The sequence below is a fragment of the Cenococcum geophilum genome, assembly GCF_001692895.1.
Source record: "Cenococcum geophilum 1.58 unplaced genomic scaffold K441scaffold_36, whole genome shotgun sequence".
Lineage (NCBI taxonomy): Eukaryota > Fungi > Ascomycota > Dothideomycetes > Gloniales > Gloniaceae > Cenococcum > Cenococcum geophilum.
Genome location: NW_027137594.1, coordinates 435,372 through 456,205, shown reverse-complemented (window position 1 = coordinate 456,205; position 20,834 = coordinate 435,372).

The following is a 20,834-nucleotide window of genomic DNA, read 5'->3' as shown; positions in this document are numbered from 1 at the left end:
CCTGAAGCGGCAATTGTAATTAAGACTCCTTAGTAATTAACGTCCGTTTTACTACGCTTTAGACGTAATATTATATAGTCCTCTACCAGCGTTATGTTGTTTCTAGTATATTTTATAGTAGAGAAGGCGTGGCTATCTTTCTAAGCCTTAGTATAGGTAATCTCGCCTAGATAAAGGAATCCTATAAAGGCCGTAGTAACGGCGGCGTTAAAGTTAAGATCCTTAACGGATTAGGCATTTAGGGTAACTAATTAGGCAAAAATGTCTTTAGTAATTAGCAATCTTTTAGCTATAGTAGAGGGATTTATAAATGTTACACTATCTAGGATCCTTTTAATAATAGGATTATTAAAGACGGAGGTATTATAATTAGCGTTAATATAGTAGGATTAAATTGCGGAGATATAGGCTCTAACTATAGTAGGCTTAATACGGCTTATTCCTAAACTAGCATTACTAAAGATCTATTAGGTAATCTATTCTCCTAGGTAGTAAAGGGGCGCTAGGTACTTCACCGCTCTATAAAGGTCGCAGTAGCCCTCCTAACTCTTAATTATAGAATAGTATAAATCTCTCATTCTATTAGAGAGGCCGTACTATAATAGTTGGCCGAAATATTCTAAGGGGGCTTTTACCTTAATCCAGAAATTAGGTAGGGGGTCTTTAAGAGGGACTAGGTCTTCTATTTTAGCGTTAGATTAAATATAATAAAGAAGCGTATAGTAACGGTAAATTAGAAGTATCCTAATATAGGTATAGTAATAACACCCTATCGCGATTAAAACGAGATAGAGTATTAGCTAGCCCGTTTTCTATAGAGGAAACCTACTCTATATAAAGCGTAATATTATAGGCTACGGCCAGTTAGAGGATTTCACGGAGTAGGTAATTACCCGGTCCTTTTACTACCGTATTTTAGAATCCTAAGAGTGCTACTATATTATCTGTATAGATATAGACTAAGCTATGCTCCTACCGCGTTACCTAGAGCTAGAATAAGGTTGTAATTGCTCGGACCTCCCGCTTATTAATTAGGGCAAGGCGGTGTTCTATATTAGGGTAGTAGCTTAAAGAATTATTTTAGGGTAGAGATACCGAATAGGGCGGCTATGTTGTCCCTTAAGAATCCTTAAGAAAAAAGAAGGCCCCGTAACTAAGAATCCTGGATACGTCTAAGAAGAGATAGAATTGTTTTTAATCCGTATTATTAAAAAAGAGGATACTATTTAAAAGGGTAAGAGTATCCCTCTACTATAACAAGTCTTGGCGAAGTTTAGCTGTTAGCTATTAGCGAGGATAACTACCTACCTTTATAAAAGTGGAGATGAACTCCTAGATAGAGCGGTTATATAAATACCTAAGCCTAATTACCCGGGCGCTCTAAGCGAGTCTATTAGCCAGTTTTTGACTCTAAACTAGCGTTAGGGATCTACCACTTAACGCTTTATTAATCTCCTTAATCGTAATAGCCTGTTTTAAAGGAGAAAGACGTAGCTTAGATTTTAGAGTATCTATAATATAACCTAGGACTTTAGCCGTAGTGCCTTTAATATTCTTTAATTCGTTTTATAGGATGCCTAATTTATTACTTAATTAGTTATACACACTAAGCAATTAAGGGAGGATAGAAGCGTTAGAGAGTATAAAGATAAAGTTATCTAGATAGTGCTCTAAGGCGGCGTTTAGGATATATTAAATAAGTATCTAGTAGAATCCCTCTATAAAAAGATTAAATAAAAAGGGTGCAGTTTAAAGGCTAAATAAGAGGCAACGTTCGAAATACACTACACCCTTCTAGGAGAACCCTATAAGGCGTTAAGCTTTAATAGAAAGTAGGATATTCTAAAAGGCGTCCTTAATGTCCCTCTTAATAATTATATAACTATAGCCTGTATATATAACGTATTAGAGAACCTGATTAACTATTAAATATTATAGTATAGCGAATGCTATAGGGATTAAGTCGTTGATAGATTAGCTAAATAGTAAGGATAAGTTGTGAATACGGCGCTATCTCCTATCCGCTTTAGGTACTAAACCTAGCGGTAAGGATATAATAGGAGACGTTGCTATTGCAATCCTGCCTATATCTAGATTGGCGCTGATCTTCTCTAAGATTAGGACCGTATTTATAGCTATTAAGGCTTAGTTCTTTTAGGAGAGGAGCTTAATTTCTAGGTTTGCCCCAATCTGGCATCTAAACTTTAAGATACCAATAATATTGCGTTAGAGGTTGCCGGGGTACAGGGATAGATAATGCCCCCACGCTTAAATAATTAAGGGGGAGGGAGAGTCCTGTAGAGGAGAGGAGGGCAGGAAAACTGGAAATAATGGTATAGTATTTAGCCTACCCGTACTATAAGGGTAGAGCACAGTTTCGGCGGAGTATAGGTATAGCTTAATAAAATCCTCTTCCTTCTCTTCCTTTTCCTTATTAACACTTTCCTCTAGTAATTACTACTTATAATTCCTTATAGTATACAGGCCACTATACTTGCTGCAGGTATATAGGAACTTGCAATCCTTGCCTAGGTTACACTTCCCTCTATTAAAGCTGTAACAGGTCCTTAAGATATTAGTACTTACTCGCGCGCGTTTTAAAATAGATACGGATTTATAAGTACTAGGATTGTAATAGATATTTAGGAAGTTACTAAAGATCTTCTAGTTGGCTAGCTCTAACTAGTTCTTTTAAATAACTATAGAGTAGTGCTCTAAGGCCATAGTCATTAAGGGAGCAATTTGGTAGGTGGTAGATAGCCAGATAACTTAATTATAGAAGGTAAGCATTTGGGGAATAAGATCTACTAAAAGATTCTTATATATAACAATTAAAATTATTATATAGTTAAGAAAGCCCTTTACCCACACTTTGACGGATAGGTAGTCCTTTATTATTCCTTCTTTTGGTCTTATAAAAAGGACGCTGTTAACAATAAGGATATTATTCTAAGGCTTAGACCAGAGCTAGTGTATCTAGAGGTAAGAGAGGTTATTAGGTAAGAAAGTACCCCAAAATACCTTAAGTATCTCTTTATTTAGGACGCCAGGGAAGAGAATATTTAGGATATTAGCTATAGATGGGAGCAACTTACCCAGTTTATTAATTAGGGTTAAGGATAATACTGCCGTAGCTAATCTCGCTGTTACTATAGCGAGGCTTAATATATAGAGTTTAGTCGCTTAATCTTCCTATTCTTTTTAGACGCGTAGTATTTTAGTACAGTCCTCCTATTTCTAAAGGAGTCTTATTTTCTAGTTAGTTGCCTGGTCCTTAACCTCCTTTGCCTAAGCTCTTCTAATTCTTAGGTCCTTCTCGTATAGTTACTAGAGCTATTCTTTGGCTTTTTTAGCGGCTAAAGTCTCGCGTTAAGCCGCGGAGAGAGGCGCCATTATAGAGGATAGAGACTATAACGCCGGCGTATCGCCTAAAGGTGTAGGGGAAGGTAAGGGAGACTGGTAGGTAACCTCTAAGGAGTTTAGCTCGTCGAGTGTGTCGTCGTTGGTTAAGTTTTTAAGGTTTTTACGGATAATTCGCGAAGGTTTAGACGAGCGTATAGGTTGTTAAGTTATTAACAGTAACAATTAATTATTATAAATTAAGTAAATAAGGCATTGGCTTTTGAATGAGACTAATATGGAAAGCAAGCAAGCAAGGCTCAATTTTGTGAATGTTAATGATGTTGGTGTTGCTAAGATGCAGGGGTGCTGCTGCAGTGCTCGCTTAGCCATATAGACATGTCCATCTATGAAGAAAGACAAACTTCCTACGCTTGAACTACCGCATTGACCTGTACTAGCGGACGTACTTCCTAATGCTACGACGATAGCTTAGCTAGACCAAATTAAGCTTACTGCCTATAACTAGCTCTATGCTGAATATAAAGACGATCTATGTGTATACCAAAAGAAAGAACAGGCTATAAGGGACATCAGTAACTATATTGTTCGATTGATATCGGTAGCCTACCTTCCCCTTATCGATGGCCTTAAAACGGTACACGAACGGCTTCAAGCATTAAAGACTGCATTAGCTCCTACTATATTAGGTAGAAAGCACAACGTCCTAAATTAATATACGGCTTTAAAAACCTACAATAAGAAGCAGAGCATTGAAAAATGGCTGAACAATTGGCGGAATATCTATAAGCTGGCAGAGCAATTGAAGCTACTAGACGTGTAGGGATTTAGGCCACACTATGATTTCGTTTAAGCTATTAAACCTATCTCTTCTAGCTTCGTAGGAGCTCTAGAAGTAGATCTCATTAGGAAAGAACGGAAGGATAAGGACGCCCTATCTATTATTGATCTAATTAAGGAATTTAAGGAGTACTACTGTATGTAGTAAGCATCGTCTACCTTGACTGCCAATAACTCTGCTTTTGCAACCCTTTAAAATAATTCTAATTCTAATTTAGACTCTAACAGCAATTCTAATTTAAATTCGAGATGGAATAAGGAATGCATATGCGGCCTCATATATTGATTTAACGAATGCTACTATATTGCTGAGCACAAGCGCCCTTAAGGATGGAGACCAAGGGCAGATGTCCAAAAGAAGGTAGATGAAACTATTTTATCTACACCTTGGATTAAACGTATCGTCAACTGTATCTAAAAAAGAGAATAGGAAGTAAAGGAGAACTAGAAGAATATAGAATCTATAATCGACTTTAATTTTAGAGCCCCACCTTCTAAGACATTAACTAGCTATGCTGCCGTGTTTAGTACTGGTTAAATTCCTTTTGAGCTCCAGAACACCTGGATACTTGACCCTGGTGTAGATACCCACGTTTGCAATAATGAAGAAGACTTTACCTTCTTATACCCAGCTGCAGAAGACGACTACCTAATTGCTAGCGGAAATTTTGAGAAAATTTAAGCCTACGGAATAGTAACTATTACTGTCGATACACCTACTGGGAAGTTAAAATTGAAGCTATCCCATATAGCACTAGCACCTACCTTTTTTACAAATATCGTAGCACTCTTAAGAGCTACTAATAACGACATCCATTTCGACTTAGGACGAAATGTACTATACCGTCTAGCAACTGGCGAAATAGTATGCTATGCGAGACGACTAGGGGGCCACTGGGCACTGATGCACAGAGAGCCTATAAAGACCCTAGATCTAACCAATTAATCGACCTTCTTAATAGGAAGATATTAACTAAGCCGAATGGCCCGTAAACTAGTCGGAGCTATAGCTACAAAATGGCATAAAATACTCGGCTATGCAGGACCTAACGCTATCGAGCAGCTTCCTAAGCATGTTAATAGCGCAGAGCTTACCGAATTAACTACCAAACGAGCACCGCTTAAAATCGAATGTGAAACTTGCTTATTAGCAAAGCATATGCAGCAGATCTCTTGAAGACGAGAACACGAATATCCAGCCAATCGACTATTTAAACGGCTAGCATTTGATATCATCGACCTCGGAGAATAAGGATATAACGGCGATAGATACGTTATGCATTTCTATTACACGTATTCCAAATTTAACTTTATATTTACCTCCAAGAACAAGAACAAAGCTACCGTCCTACCTACCATTTATAAGACCTACCGACTAATTAAAATACGATTCCACCAAGACGTCGTCTTCTTTTGGAGCGATGACGAACGAGCTTTTGGACAAACGGGAGACACCCTATAGACGTGGTATGTAGACGAAGGTATTACTTTTAAATGCCGAGCCCCGTATACAGAAGAACAAAATGGTGGAGCTGAATGATCTGGACGAACCCTTATAGAACGATCAAGGGCTATGTAGCTAGAAGCCTCCTTACCCCCATCTCTAGGACTAGAGGCTTTCCTTGCCGCCGGATACGCTCTTAATCGAACCCTAAATGAGCAACTAGGATGGAGAACTCCGTACGAGATCGCCTACGGCAAGCCGCCATCACTTACCCATATGTATATATACGGTTGCAAGACCTATACGCTAAATAAGCAAGTTAGAAAGGGAGATAAGCTAGCTCCTCGTGCATTAATTAGACACCTAGTCGGCTACGATTTAACCAATATCTATTAAATTTGGATTCTAAGTCTCCGCAAAGTCATTCGAACTAGAGACGTTATATTTGACGAGACCTCGTTTTATAACCCCAAGGGCCAGAACATCGACTACCTGCTAAGGGAAGCCTTAGAGGACACTATCCAGATAATTAGTCTACTAGAACCTCTCCACGAGGATAAGTCTGAGGATGAATCTATCCTATATAGACCTACCTTAAATGTAGATCAAACGACTACCCCTGAATTAAACGATTCGGCAGAGCTTCCTATAAAGGATATTAAGCAGTTACCGACTCCTAGTAGAACGGTATCCCTAGATCTACTAGAAACAAATACCTTACCGGGAGGACTTTAAGACGATATCGTGGATATAATTAAAACAGATTCTACCTAGTTAAGCTTACCAGAACTATTTAATAGAGCAACTAATACAGCTCTATAAGCTAACGAAATCTCGGCCAAACCTTCTGCCGACCTTATCCTACCAAAAGGATCAAAACAAGCTTGACGTCAAGCGCATGCAACAGCAATAGCCAATCTATCTACCCTATTTAGTTACTACGCTAGCTTTGCCACAGGACTGGTAAAGGACATTAGCTGAGCTAAATCCTTATCCTTATCTCTATATTAGGACAATCTTCCTCCTGAACTAAAGAACCTTAAAGAGCTAAGAAAGCATCCTTTAACTACTGGCTTCTAAGAAGCTATGGAAAAAGAATATAACGACCTAAAGCGCCGAGGGACATTCGAATCTGTACTAAAAGAAGAAGTAAGCAATAAGCAGATCCTTCTACTAAAATAGGTCTTTAAATATAAGTTCGATAGTGACGGTTATCTTTAGAAGCTTAAAGCTTGACTATACGTCCGCAGAGACCTGCAGATCACTAAGGAAGAGACCTATGCAGCTACCCTAGCTGCTTGAATATTCCGTGCTCTCATAGCTATAGCAGCTGCATTCGATTTGGAAATTCGATAGTATGACGCTGTAAACGCATTTATAAATACCAAGCTAGCCAAGCTAGTCTACTGCTACTGTCTAGAAGGATTTAATCAAAATGGACATATCCTAAAGCTACTAATGGCGCTATACGGATTAAAAATCTCACCACTACTTTGGTACAAAGAGCTTACCAGTACACTATCAAAATTTGGGTTAAAGCCTATCCCAGGTACTAACTGCCTATTTACCGATAGACGACTTATTGTCTTCTTCTATATAGACGATATTGCCGTTCTATTTGCTAAAAAGGACCTTTAAAGACTTAAAGAATTTGAAGCCAAACTACTACACCGCTACAAGATCCGTGTACTAGGAGACCTACAGTAGTTCCTAGGAATTCAAATCGAGCGAGATTAACCAAGTTGAAGGATCTGGCTTTGCCAAGATTCCTATATCGAAAAGATAGCCAATTGATTTAATATTTAACCACTAGAAAGATTTCCTAAGTTACTACTTCTTGCCGAAGAACTAATTCTATCCAACCAGCAGACGAACCCTTAAAGAACACTAGCCTATTAGCAACGAGTCGGTTCCCTTGCGCACCTCGCCGTATTTAGAAGACCTAATATTACTAAGACGCATTCTAAGCTGGCCGAATTCCTTACCAATCTAAATTAAAAACACCTTGACGCGGCAAACCAAGCTATTGCCTACTGCCTTGGAACAAAATCGACAGCTATTGAATACTCTGGCGAAGTATTTGGAGCCCACGTCTACTTTAGAAACCCCGAAGGAGAAGACGTTACCTTTTACAGAGCATCCGATGCAGTATTTGCGGACTATAAAGACACTAGACGGAGCTCTTAAGGATACCTATTTATGCTATTCGGAGGACTAATTAATTGGAAGGCGACCCTATAACGATTAGTGACTCGCTCGACTACTGAAGCAGAGCTTCTCTCTCTGTCTACGGCCGCTGTTGAGATTATCTGGTGGTAGCGTTTCTTTGAGGTAATCGGCTTCAATTTAGAACGCGAATTTACCCTACTATGCGACAATATGCAGACTATATGACTGCTAAGATAGGATACACCAAAACTGGATACCAAGCTTCGACATATCGACGTTTATCAGCACTGGCTGAGATAGGAAGTCTAAGACAAAAAGATCGACGTCCGGTGGGTCCCTACGGACAAGATGCCTGCCGACGGCTTTACCAAAATCTTACCCCGTTAAAGGCACGAGGCATGGATAAAGCAATTGAATTTGGTGGATATTCGACATTAAATTACTACTGCATCATCTAACAAAGACCTTTGAACATTACCCTATCCTTTTACTACTCCTAAATTGTATCTAAAATTTCCTATTTTGGTATAGCTTCTACCTTCATTTTATGTTCTACAGCTTTGACTACACCGTCAAATCTAGGGGGTTGTGTAACCGACTATAGGTACTATGTTAGATACTACCTTATAACTCACCACCCTGTATCTTGCCATCGTATGTCTTACTACTTATTTCTATTACCTATTCATTACCTATTACTGACTGAGTGGCAATATCGACCTGGTGGCAATTAGGTAACAGTTACGAATCGTCGTTAACGTTGTCGTTAACGTCGTCGTTAGCTTTTGCTACCTACCTTGTGTATATATAGAGACCTTAGAGCTACATTCAAAATCAAGTCGTTTACTTAATTCTCTCACACTGCACTGTTACAGTTTATATAGTCCTTCTCTTAACCTAAAGGCTGCCTTTTATTTATTACCTTCTTTAATTTTAATCTAATAGTATGCCTATCTTAGATCTATCTTTATAAGATTTGCGCGTTGCCTATTTAGTTTTAGATTTCGCTAATTAAGGGTAAAGGATATCTATCCTTCCAAGTAATGCTATTTAACTATTTGTAGTTAATGCATAACCTAAGTTTCCTATTTTTCTTTAGTATAAATAATACTAGATAACCTACTAATAACTGCGATAGTCTAATATATCCCTTTTATAAGTTCTCTTACTAGATAAACTCTTTAAGTGCTCTTAACTTTTCTTTAGTAAGCTTATAGGTTAGAAAGAACCTTAGATTTATTTCTAGTTTTAACTCTATCTTATAGTCCTATACTATATAATCTACCAGCTTTTTACTTTTTAGGCTCTATAGTTTTTTGCTATACTTATAGTATTTCTTTAATACGTAACTTAAGCCTTACTTAGTCTCTTCGTATATTACTCTAACTTAGTACTATATTAACTTAGTTTGCTATCGCATCTTATAGCGTTAAGTATCTCTAATATTAACCTAACCTATAACCCAATTAATCTTTAGATTGTATTTCTATAACTAAGGCATTCTTAATACTGCCTTATCCCTTCCTAATAGTAGGATATTAAAAGACATCTTAATTCGTCTTCCTTTAATGGTTATTTAAATAGGTCCTGTTTTAAGGTTAATAATACCTCCTCCGTAGGCTATTGGATCTCCTAAAATTGTTATTAATAGGTAAGGTTATTCTTTCTATTTATAAGGTAATCCTATTCTTTTAACTGCTGCTAGTAAGATATAGTTCCGCGTTACTCTACTATCTATTAGTACTTTAAACTATTAATCTTACTACTTANCTTATAAATTTAGGTGTTGTCCTTAAATTCCTTTAAGGGTCTAAGGCTCTACTACTAGCTCCCTTTAGTCCCGTAGGCCTCTACTTTTCTTAACTATTAGCTATTTAATCCTATTATACTTAGCTCGCTCTTTAGCTAATGATTAGTTCGCTTCTTATCCTCTATATACTATAGATATATATTCTTTAGGCATTCCTACTACTATTATCCGTCTAAGTATTCTTCCATAAGGAATCTTTTTAGTTAAAGTATTAAGTTTCCTTACTCTTAAACTTCTATTAGATACTATTTATACATATACTTAGTATTCCAATACTATTACTTTTCTAGCGCCTAATATATCCTTATAGGGTATTTCCGGTTCTTTTCTTTTGGATTCTTATATATCTTATATATATCGTCTACGTATATAATCTATAATAGCGTATAGTATGCTAGGTGCTTTAGGTTAACTCTTAACTCGTTTTTATCCCTAAGTTTAAACCTTTACCGTACTAATCTAAACGTTATAACTTTATTCGCAGGTACTAAGATGCGTCTTTTACTTCTTTAGTCCCCTAATCGTTTCTCTAGATCCTTTAATATTATAATTAAGGCTCCTTTAATATAAGTTATAGCCTTCTCTATAATTAGGTGGTTTTAGATAACTTGTTTATCTAACTATATATAGAAATCTTCCTACTTATTATTATGCCTTTGTCTATACTACTTTTAGTATAGCTACTAGAGTGTATACAGCTTGTCTATAAAGAAGTATCTTCTTATTACTATATTGTAACAGCCTTTTATATATCATTCTTTAAACCTAGTAGGGATCCCTAAATCCTCTTTATTTTCTAGTTTAGTAAGCTACTTAGCTCTTAGTATACCTACCCTAGGCCTATTAGTAATTCTTTATATAGGTGCTTTATCCCTTATATAACCTAGTATACTAGATCTCTTATTTAGTTTCTATTCTTACTATACGATAATTTTTTACCTAAATTCTTCTATGGTTTCTTTTGGTTTACGTCTTATAAGTAAATCCTTAAAGTTCTCTTACTTCTTAGTCCTGGTATTAATATTTTGATCCTATTACTAAGCCTTACTCGCAATTCCTTTAATAGTCCTTATTTTATTATTAAAATCTTAATCCTAAGCTTGCTTTTATCTTAAGCTTTACTCCAGCCTTAGTCTAACTAGGCTTTTTTAGTATTCTTATCTTATCTTAAAAGTCTTAAATCTTACTTATTTTGTCCTAAGAGTCTTATACTTTTAGGAAACTTCGTCTTAAGCTTATTTATATATTACTAAACTAAGCCATTACCCTGCTCTATTGGTTATCGTCTATTATAGGTCCTTAAGCTTACCTTATTTTATCTTAAGAATCTTAGTTATCTCTTATCTCTTCCTAAGAATCTTAAGCCTTTGGCCTTTTGCCTTTATTAAGTGCTAAAGTAGTTCGCTATCCTACTTCTCTTATATCTTATAAAGTGATAGACATTATATCTAATAGGGTTTTAATCCCTACTAATGTTCCCTATTCTGTAGTAGAATTATCCCCTACCTCTTATATAATATCTCTAAAGTCTATATACTTCTAGTAAGCTACCTTTATTACCTTATCGTCACGGAATATTTTGCCTGCGTTAAACTTAGTATCTTTAATATCCGATCTGCGAACTGGTTTATTAGTTCCTCTAAACTCTAATAATTTTAGCTCCTATAGCCAATAGCTTGCGCTATACTTAGCGTCTTTATAAATTTAGTATGCGTTATTATAATTAAACGCAAAACTTTTAATTAAATATTCTTTTATTCCTTATAGCACATTATTATTCCTTTATATATATATATCGTCTACTAGTCTTATTCCTTTTACTATATAGTAACTCTAACTACTTCTATAGTCTTTAATATAATAACCTTATTTTCCGTAATTTATATAAGCTCCTTCTTTAAACTATTTTTCTTACTATAGAGTCTGCCTAAATATCTTCTACTATTAAGATTCCTGGTTTAGCCTCTACTCCTTAAATCTTTAATTACTTAATCCTTATCCTCTAGGTTTCCATAATTTCTTATTTTATCTTTTAGATTCTTTAGTACTACTTAGGTTTATTAGCTCTGCGCTATATTATAATTTTTAGCTCTAACTTTATCGTTATATGCTCTACGCCTTATATAACTATAGAACTCTATTCTAACCCTTCTTAGTCTGCTCTCTTTAGTAGATCCTATCATTAATCTTAATTACTTAGTTAATTAAATCCTTAAGAGTATCCGCATCTTCTATTAGGATAATTACGTCCTGGACTTTCGCCTTAAGTCCTTACTTATACTGTACTATAAGCACTTTATTATTCTATTTAACTTATATTACCAATATTTAAAACTATATCGTATATTTAATTGCTAAAGTCCTTTATACTAGGTTTTAAAGTTTTCTTTTTACTATAGTGGTTGCCTTTAGGTCTCTAAATATTTATATTAAACGTTTTATAAACCCACTCTAACTTAAGAATATATTCCGTACCTCCTAGTTAGTAGTCGTTATGCCGTACTCCTATACCTCCGTAAGGTAAGATTTAAACTACTTAAGTACCCTTCTTATTAAGAATAATCCTACGTAAGCGGCTTAATCTATAGGCGTTCCTAGTTTAACTCCTTCCTATATAACCTTAAAGTGTATATAAGGAATCCTTTAAGCTTTAACTTCTCCCCTAAGAATCGCTTAATTAAGAGTAACTTAACCTTAGCCACTCCGATCCCGTTAATCCTTTCTTTAAATATCCTATTATTATCTGTTAATTAATTAACTATTTCCTATAGCTATCTAACAGTAACTAGTTACGAGTTAGTATTTACTATACTAGTGTTATTACCTAATCCTAAGGTAGTCGCCGCTGTAGACGCCGTTGTGGCTGCTACTTTTAGTGGTATATTATTTAACTTTATTAATACTATAACCTTAGTAGTAAATATATAATAAAGCCTTATAGCAGGAACTACGGTAGACTTATTAATAGGCTAGGTATATAGGTAAACAAGATGTTAATAACGTAATAATAACTAGTGGAGTAGTTGCCTAGTAGATTAACTCTAATTATATTCTAAGATTTACTACAAAGAAGAGAACTCTCTAGGTAGGGACTGTGGTCCTTTAAATACACAACCGTACTCCTAAGAAATCCCCTTTATACGTGAGGTACGTGTTATACGTGTTATACATACATTCCCTTTATACACTGCGTATACTGCGTACAACGTTATATAACCTTAGCTACTATTCCTTATTATATAGCTCTATCGGCTCCATTCTAGACCGTGCCTAAATTAACTAACTAGCTTCTTCCGACTCTTCTCTAAGTAGTTATAATATCGTACTTAAAGCGTCTATAATAATAGTGATGGTAGAAAAGCAAATTTAAAGACTACCTATGAAATAGGTACCAATCTTTATAAAAATAAGGCCTTAAAACTAGTTCTAAGAGCGTTTAGAAGATCTTTTAGCTAAGCTATAGAGATTAAAGCCTTTATTCCTCCTTCTAGAATTAGACTTAAAAAGCTTTATAATAACTATATATTAAGAATCCTAAAATTTAAGGACAACTATATAATTAAAAAGGTTTATATAGAAGAGATTAATAAAGATAAAGACGAATTAGCAGCTAGTTCTAGCCCTAAAAACTCTACTATAAAGTACCTCTTATAGCTAGAGATATAGCTACTATCTCTAGCCTCTAGAGTTTAGTAGATAATTTAAAACTAGAAAATAGAGAGAATCTCTTTAGATTGGCAAAAACTATAGTCTCCTCCTATTTCTATATCCTTTTCTATTTTAAAAGGTTATAAGGAAGAAGCTGTATAGGAATATATAAGACTAGTAGAAAATTTATAAGAATCCCTAGAGTAGGACCTAGTAGATATATACTATATAGATAGCTCTAAAGATAATAAATTAAATATTGCTGCTGTATATAAAATAGGGTAGAGAAATAGGATTAAATATATAATAAACTGGAATCTAGAACCCTATATAGAAATTATAAATATAGAGATATATATAGTCTATAGGGCCCTAGAATACCTAAAATAATAAAAACTAAAAGAGAAATAAGTTTATATTATTATAGATAGCTAAGTAGCCATTAAGAGATTATAGCTTAATTCTCTTATAAGAGGGTAAGAACTAGTCTTTAAAATTATGCAAAGCTATTCCTATCTAGCTAGTAAGGGGATCTCTATTAACTTTTACTAAGTTCCTAGCCATCTAGGAATCTATAAAAACGAAATAGCGGATAAGCTAGCTAAAAAGGGCCTTTCTAGGAGAAAACTATAATCTTCTTATACCTCCCTAGCCTATATAGGGAGAGTAGTAAGAGAAAAGATATTAAAATTATAGAAAAATAACTAGTAACAGAATAAGGATAAAGGAAAACACTATACTAGGATCTATAAAGGAAGCCATTCCTTCTCTCTTAAAGCCCTTAAGGATAAATATTCTAAAAGGCTATTTTAAATCCTTCTCTAAAGTAATAGGGGGGGAGGATAAAGATAGTAGATGCTTTAGGGAATATAGAGTACTATAAACCCCGGTACCTACCACTAGACTACAACCTATATAGAGAAGAAAGAAGAGAAATGCAAAAAAAAACTAAGCTTTTCTCTCTCTCTACAAAAGCTATTATATATATAAATAAAAAAAAGGCGCTTTTTCTATTTTAAAGTAGAATAGGAATAGCTACTAGAAAGTAGCTAATAATAGCAGGATCTATAGAAGGAGATAACTCCTACTAGGTTTTTAGTAAAGAGATATTAGTAAGTAAAAGGATAGAAATAAAATTATAAAAGGATAGGGATAGGCGTTAGGATTTCTTATTTTTTATAGTTTTTTACCGCTTTCTTATTCCCTAGTAGTTATAACTTAGTATTTTACTAAGGAACTATAAACACCTAGTTTAGAGGTTTATAAACTACTAGGATATAGTTACTAGTATACATTAAGCTGCCCTAAGGGATTTATGTATATAGGACTATAGTGCTATAGCCTTAAGGCTATATGCGCAGTATTATATATAGTATAATATAATGGATATAAATAAAAAAAATTAAAAAAATAACAACTAATAGCTAACTAAAGCCCGTTAATTAGTAAATGCTAGCCTAGTATATAGCGCTATACCTTATAATATCTAGTACCATTAGCTTTGCCGCCTTAAAGAGACCTAGGTTAGATACCTCCTATACCTCCTATACCTACTGCAAGTTTAATAGTAAATGCTATAATAATATAGCTTATAAATATCCGCATAAGTGCTTAAAGTATAGTAAAGATTATACTGTATTATCTAAAGCTTACGCCTAGAAATAGTAAGGTAAACCTTATAATATAGGGTCTAGCCTAATAATAATATTAACTTTAATTATACGCCTAGGACCTAGGCCTAATATAGTACTATTATTCCCTACCTTTATAAAAGTAAAGGCTCTTTACCACTCTCTATTGCCCCTAAGGATTTTAGCGTAGTACTCCCTTTTATCTAACTACCTAGGTAATCTACTAGCTATTTTAGTAGGTATTCTAACCTATAGCTATAAGATAGGAGCCGAATCTATTTCTATCCTAAGATCTTATAGAAACTATAACTCCTCTTAAGATAACGCCGACTTTATCTCTAAGAAGATAATATTAGACCTTAAAAAAGAATATATTAGAATCGTAATAGGGCCTATTATAGTCTTACCTTTTAGCCTAGTGCTAAAATCGGATAGAGAATACGGCTAAATTTATAATCTCTCCTTTCTACTAGCATTTTTAGTTAATAACACAATTCTAGAAGAATATAGAGCACTAGTATATACTACAGCTACCGCTATTTAAGCCTATATTATATCTGCAGGTCTTAAATATCTATTATTTAAAAGAGATATTAAAGACATGTTTTATATAGTCCCCCTATCTTATAGGGTAAGAATATTAATAGGCTTTTTGTAGGAAGGTGTTACTTACTAGGAATACTACCTATCCTCTAATCTTTAAACTACGCCGCTTATATTTAACCTCTTCGCGGAAGGCCTATACTAGATACTCTATGTATAACTACCTTATAAGGTAGAATACTACCTAAATAACTTAGTGGCTATTACTTAGACTTATATCTCTATTACTAACTCCCTAGGTATTCCTTAAAATAGCTCTAAAGATATAGCAGGAACTATTATTAAGGTTTTAGGATATACTATTAATACCATATAAATATAAACGCGATTATTACCATAGAAACAATTACGCGCTATTAAAAAAGTTACTACCACACTCTAATACGGCTTAATATTTTTTTAAGCCTAGTAGCTTACGGGCTACCTTATATAGTACGCCTACGTAATTAAACTTAGTTAATCTTACTTTAGATCCCTTTAGATCTTTATTACTACTTAGCTAGAGGCTTTAGTAAATAAGTATAAACTTAGGCGATTTAGCATTAAGTTACAAAGTGACTTATATATCTAGCTTAACCTACTTACTATAAGTAATAGGGTATTATTCTTTAACGACGTTAAGCGTGCCTATATTTATCTCTTTATTAACACCTCTACCTAGTTTAGGTTTAGCGGCTTTTACTTCTTTAAGGAACTTAAACATAAGGATAACTAGAAGTAGTACATAGCCAGCTTCCCTTAATCTTAGGCGTTTAGTATACTACCTAAGCCTAGTTAATAAGTAGACTATATTAATCCAAAAAAGATGCACGCTATTACTTACGTATTTAATCTATAGTCTACTAACTAGTAGTATAACTATATACTATGGGTATATGCCTCTAGTATATAACCAGCGACTATTTATGGGGTGTCTGGGGTTATCTTAAGAGTAACCTAAGATAACTACAATATTATCCCTTATATTCCCCCCCCCTTCTTATAGTTAGCCCCTAATCGCTATTACCTTATAGTAGGGATATTATAAGGGTTCTTCCCAGAAGGGGTTTAGAGAGATATTAGAGAGATATCGCTATATATTATCTATATGTCTAACCCCTACTTTAAACTCCTAAAAAACCTTAATATAGGGAAAACGTAACTAGAGAAAAAACGCGAGGATTACTAAGAACCTATTAAAAGCCTACTAAAAGCCTACTAGTAACTATCTAGGCTAACTTAAGGATTTTTATATAACTTTACATGTAAGCCTTTATACCTATCTATAATTAATCGCGAGTATTATAGGTAATTTAGTATTCCGTAGAACTATTTGGTATATAGCTTAATGTATAGGGCCTTAGCTTACCATTGTCTTTAACTATTAAGATATAATCTATAATTTATAATCTATAATCGTTTCTTATAATCTTTTACATTACTAACATATTATTCTTATATTTGCCCTTAGGCTATTAAATACGGTTAAGGTATTAATTAGTTAATTAAGGAGACTTATCTCCTAAGATTTAGTATATATACTTTAAATCTAATAGTCCTATACTGTATATTTAGTATAGCTCTACTACCTAGTAAATAGGGACACTTTATAATAACAACTACAGCTATTATACAATTATGAAAAACGATTATAACGTTAATCTTTAATACTATAGTATCGTTTAGGTATAATTAAAACCTATATACGTTTTTATTTACTGGTTTAATTTCCTTTCCCTAGCCGCGTACTTGGTTTTAATAAGAAAGTAATAGCTAAATAGCTTATACGCGTATTTTCTTTTTGTAAAATAGCTCTATTATAACGGAGTTATATTAGTAAGGTTGCGGCTATTTACTAAAAGGGTATTGGACAGTAAAGTATAAAGATACTTTACTTATTGAGCTTAATCCTTTTCCTTAACATCTTACTTCCTATTATTAACCCTCGTCTAATTTAAACGGATCTTTAATATATTATTAAGATTTTCTTCTTTTCTATTAATAATTTAATATGCCTCTTCGTTCTCCTACTAACTATTCTTTTAAGTAAATTATATAGCGTATTCTAGCCCTGCCTTTATATATAGAACCCTAACCTTTACTAACCCGTAACTAGTGCTAGCCCTACCTAAATAATTTTGCCTATACGTCTTTAAAAGGCTAAAATTTTAATAATAGGATTCTAGAGGCTTATAATAAGACGTAAAACGTTAAATCTAATGCCGTTATTCCTTATAGTTAATGTATGCGTACTAAGAGCAGTAGTTATATTAAGGTAAGCTTTTCTATCCTTAATAGATTTCTATTACTAAGTTTAAGCTTTAATAGCCTAGGCCTAAGTAGCGACGTTCCTTTAATATCCTTAACTACTATATCGCCTAGGCTCTCTCCTATTTAAGCGCTAATACTAAATATCTAAGTTAAGTTTAAGATTATATTATATCTATCTATACTGCCTATAATTCTTAGTAAACTAGCTAGTAACGCTTAATATAAGAGTAAGGTTAGTATATTAAGGATAGGGTAAAGGATAGGGGTAATAAGAAGAAGGTTGCCGTCTACTATAAGAAGAAGTTTATTTATACGCGTTAAGTTTTAAAAGAGTATAATATAATATGCTATTAGGTAGGTTACCCTTTAGGTACCTAGCAGATAGGTAACTAATAGTTATTATAGTAAGGCCTTAGTAGTTTTAGACTATACTAGCTAGCTAAGGTCTCTATTTATTTTAGGCTTAAGTGTGTTTTTATTAACTATAAGCTTACGCTATAAGAACTTTATTAGTGTTACGGACCTTATATTAGTAGTAATAGCACTACTAAGGAGAGATATAAATGGGTTAGTTAGAATAGTATAGAAGGCGCTAGGACTAATTAAGCTATAGGATAAAAGGTAGCTAAGTTATATAGCTAGTTATATTATAAGTTAAAAACGTAGGAACGTAGGAATGTGGGAATATAGTAGACGTACTAACATACTAACGTACTAGCGTACTTAGTATATTTCTTAGGCGTAGTATTATATACTTAAAGGACTATAGTCCCTACCTAAATAGTTCTTTTCTTTATAGTAAATCTTAGAATATAATTAGAGTTAATCTATTAGGTAACTACTCTACTAGTTATATTTATATTGTTTACTATTTTATACCTATATACCCAGCCTAATAATAAGTTAATTGTAATATTTCCTATAAGGCTTCGTTATAGTAGTAGTAAAGGCAGTAATAGAAAAATATTTTACTAGTACTTATAGAGCCCTAAAGGAAAAAGCGGGTGGTTTATAGATCTATATCTATAGCAATAACAATAGTATTAAACTGCGCTGCTTAATCCGCATTTAGCTATTAGTATAGGTTAGTAAACTAACGTTCTTTCTCTATACAGTTATATTACTATAACTTAGTTATAAAAAGTAGGTTACTTCCCTCTATAATAATACCCTACTAATACTGGAACTGGGGTAGGCTATAGTCCGTAAGCGTTTTCTGCTAATCTATAAGTATCTAATAAATAAGGTATAGGCCGTAATTAAAATAGGCGTTATTATCCTCACTAATTATAGGAGGAGTATTAGGTTAACAGGCTAGAAAGTAAGATATATTATTATAGATAGACTATTTAAAGCGGTCCTATAAAGTAACTGGCTCCGCAATAGGGCTATAAAGTAAAGCGGTTATAAATAAGGAGCGTAGCTAGGCGCTAATAGCAAAAACGGCGGCCTTTATTAAGTAATTAATCTACTTATAATTATCCTTTAGTAGCCTTAAGGCTATATAGGCAGTCTAGAAGGTTAGATAGGCTATACTAGCAATAGTACGAAGGTTTTTAAAGGAGGTAGGGCCGGAAACAGACGTTAGTAGTAGCCGTAAGTAAAACCTCCTACTTATAATAGAGCTGTAGCAATATATACGGCCTATTATGGTACCTTACTAACGAGGATGCTACTTTTAGCGCTTTATATAAAAGATATACAGCTTAGGGAAGTCTTAATATAGGTAGTTATAGCTATCCTTATACTCTGCGTTATACTTAATAAAGGCCATTAAGGTAGAGTAAGAGAGCTTAAGGCGCTGCTAGATCTCCTCTATAGAGTAATCCGGCTAAAAGTATACAGGCTACTCTCCTAGAAGGTATACCGTAAGCTAAATTATAGGGGGAAACTCCTTATAAATAGGAAGCTTAAATAGCCGCTAAATAGCCTAAAAGGGGCTAATATAACGGCCCTATAAATACTAGCTTACCTTATCACTATCTATAAGTCGTAAAGTAGTATAATCGCTCCCCCTATATATATACTTATAGATATACTTAACGGACTTTATAAAGGCGTAGGCCTTAATATTTATATACGTATAATACTTTGCGGTTAGATATAAAGAGTACGGAATAATCTAGCGGTTATCTATTTTAAATATAGCTCCCTTTAGTAAGCGGATAGACTATAACCGCAGATTATTATAATGGCGGTATTTTAAATAGCCGTCCTTATATACAATGGTAGTAGGGTTAAAAGGCTTAGGGTACCGCTTTAAGTAGGTTAGTAAAAGGCCTAGCCTTAGCATAACTATATAGGGAGCCCGCGGATTCTAGGACCTAAAAGGGCCATAAACTATTATTAACTTTATAATCTTAGTAAGACAGTTAATAGGATTATCCTCTAGCTATAGAAGCTCCGCGGATATAAAACAGTTAATAATAGCTAGGTTTAGTAGTCTATCGCAGTTATATAGATATAGAAAGAGTAGTGGGTATAAATAGAGTAGGCCTTATTTTTAGTACTTAATAGTCTAAATAGAGCCGCGGTACTAGTTAAAGATCTACTTCTATTTTAGGTTATAAAAGAGGTAAATAAGTTTTATATAGAAGACGCGTATAACTAGATCGGGCCTATCTATCCCTTTGTCTGGCAGAAGTCACTTTTCGTATTAGGCGCTTTTGGCGCTTTTACTTAGGTTAGCATACTATAGGCACCCTAGCTAGCATAATTTTATTAGCAAGCCCCACCAAAACACTATATGTATACTGTGTTGCTTAAGAGGATTGTAAATAAGACTCCTATACTTAAGGTGCTTTCAAAGGCTTTAGAGCTTTAAAGCTTTTAGGGCCTTTAGAGGCTTTAGAGCTAAAAATATATAGTATTTTCTAGGCGGTATAAGGATAATATTTTACTAAGAATTTGATAATTAAATAGGCAGCAATAATATTAAGGCTTTTTAATTAACTGTATTACTATATATTCTATATTCTATATAGGTTTCCTAGCTATATTACTGTTGCTCACCATAATATTTAAATATTAGAGGCGTAGATAAGGCGCCTATACCCCTACCGCTAAGCAATTGCACTAA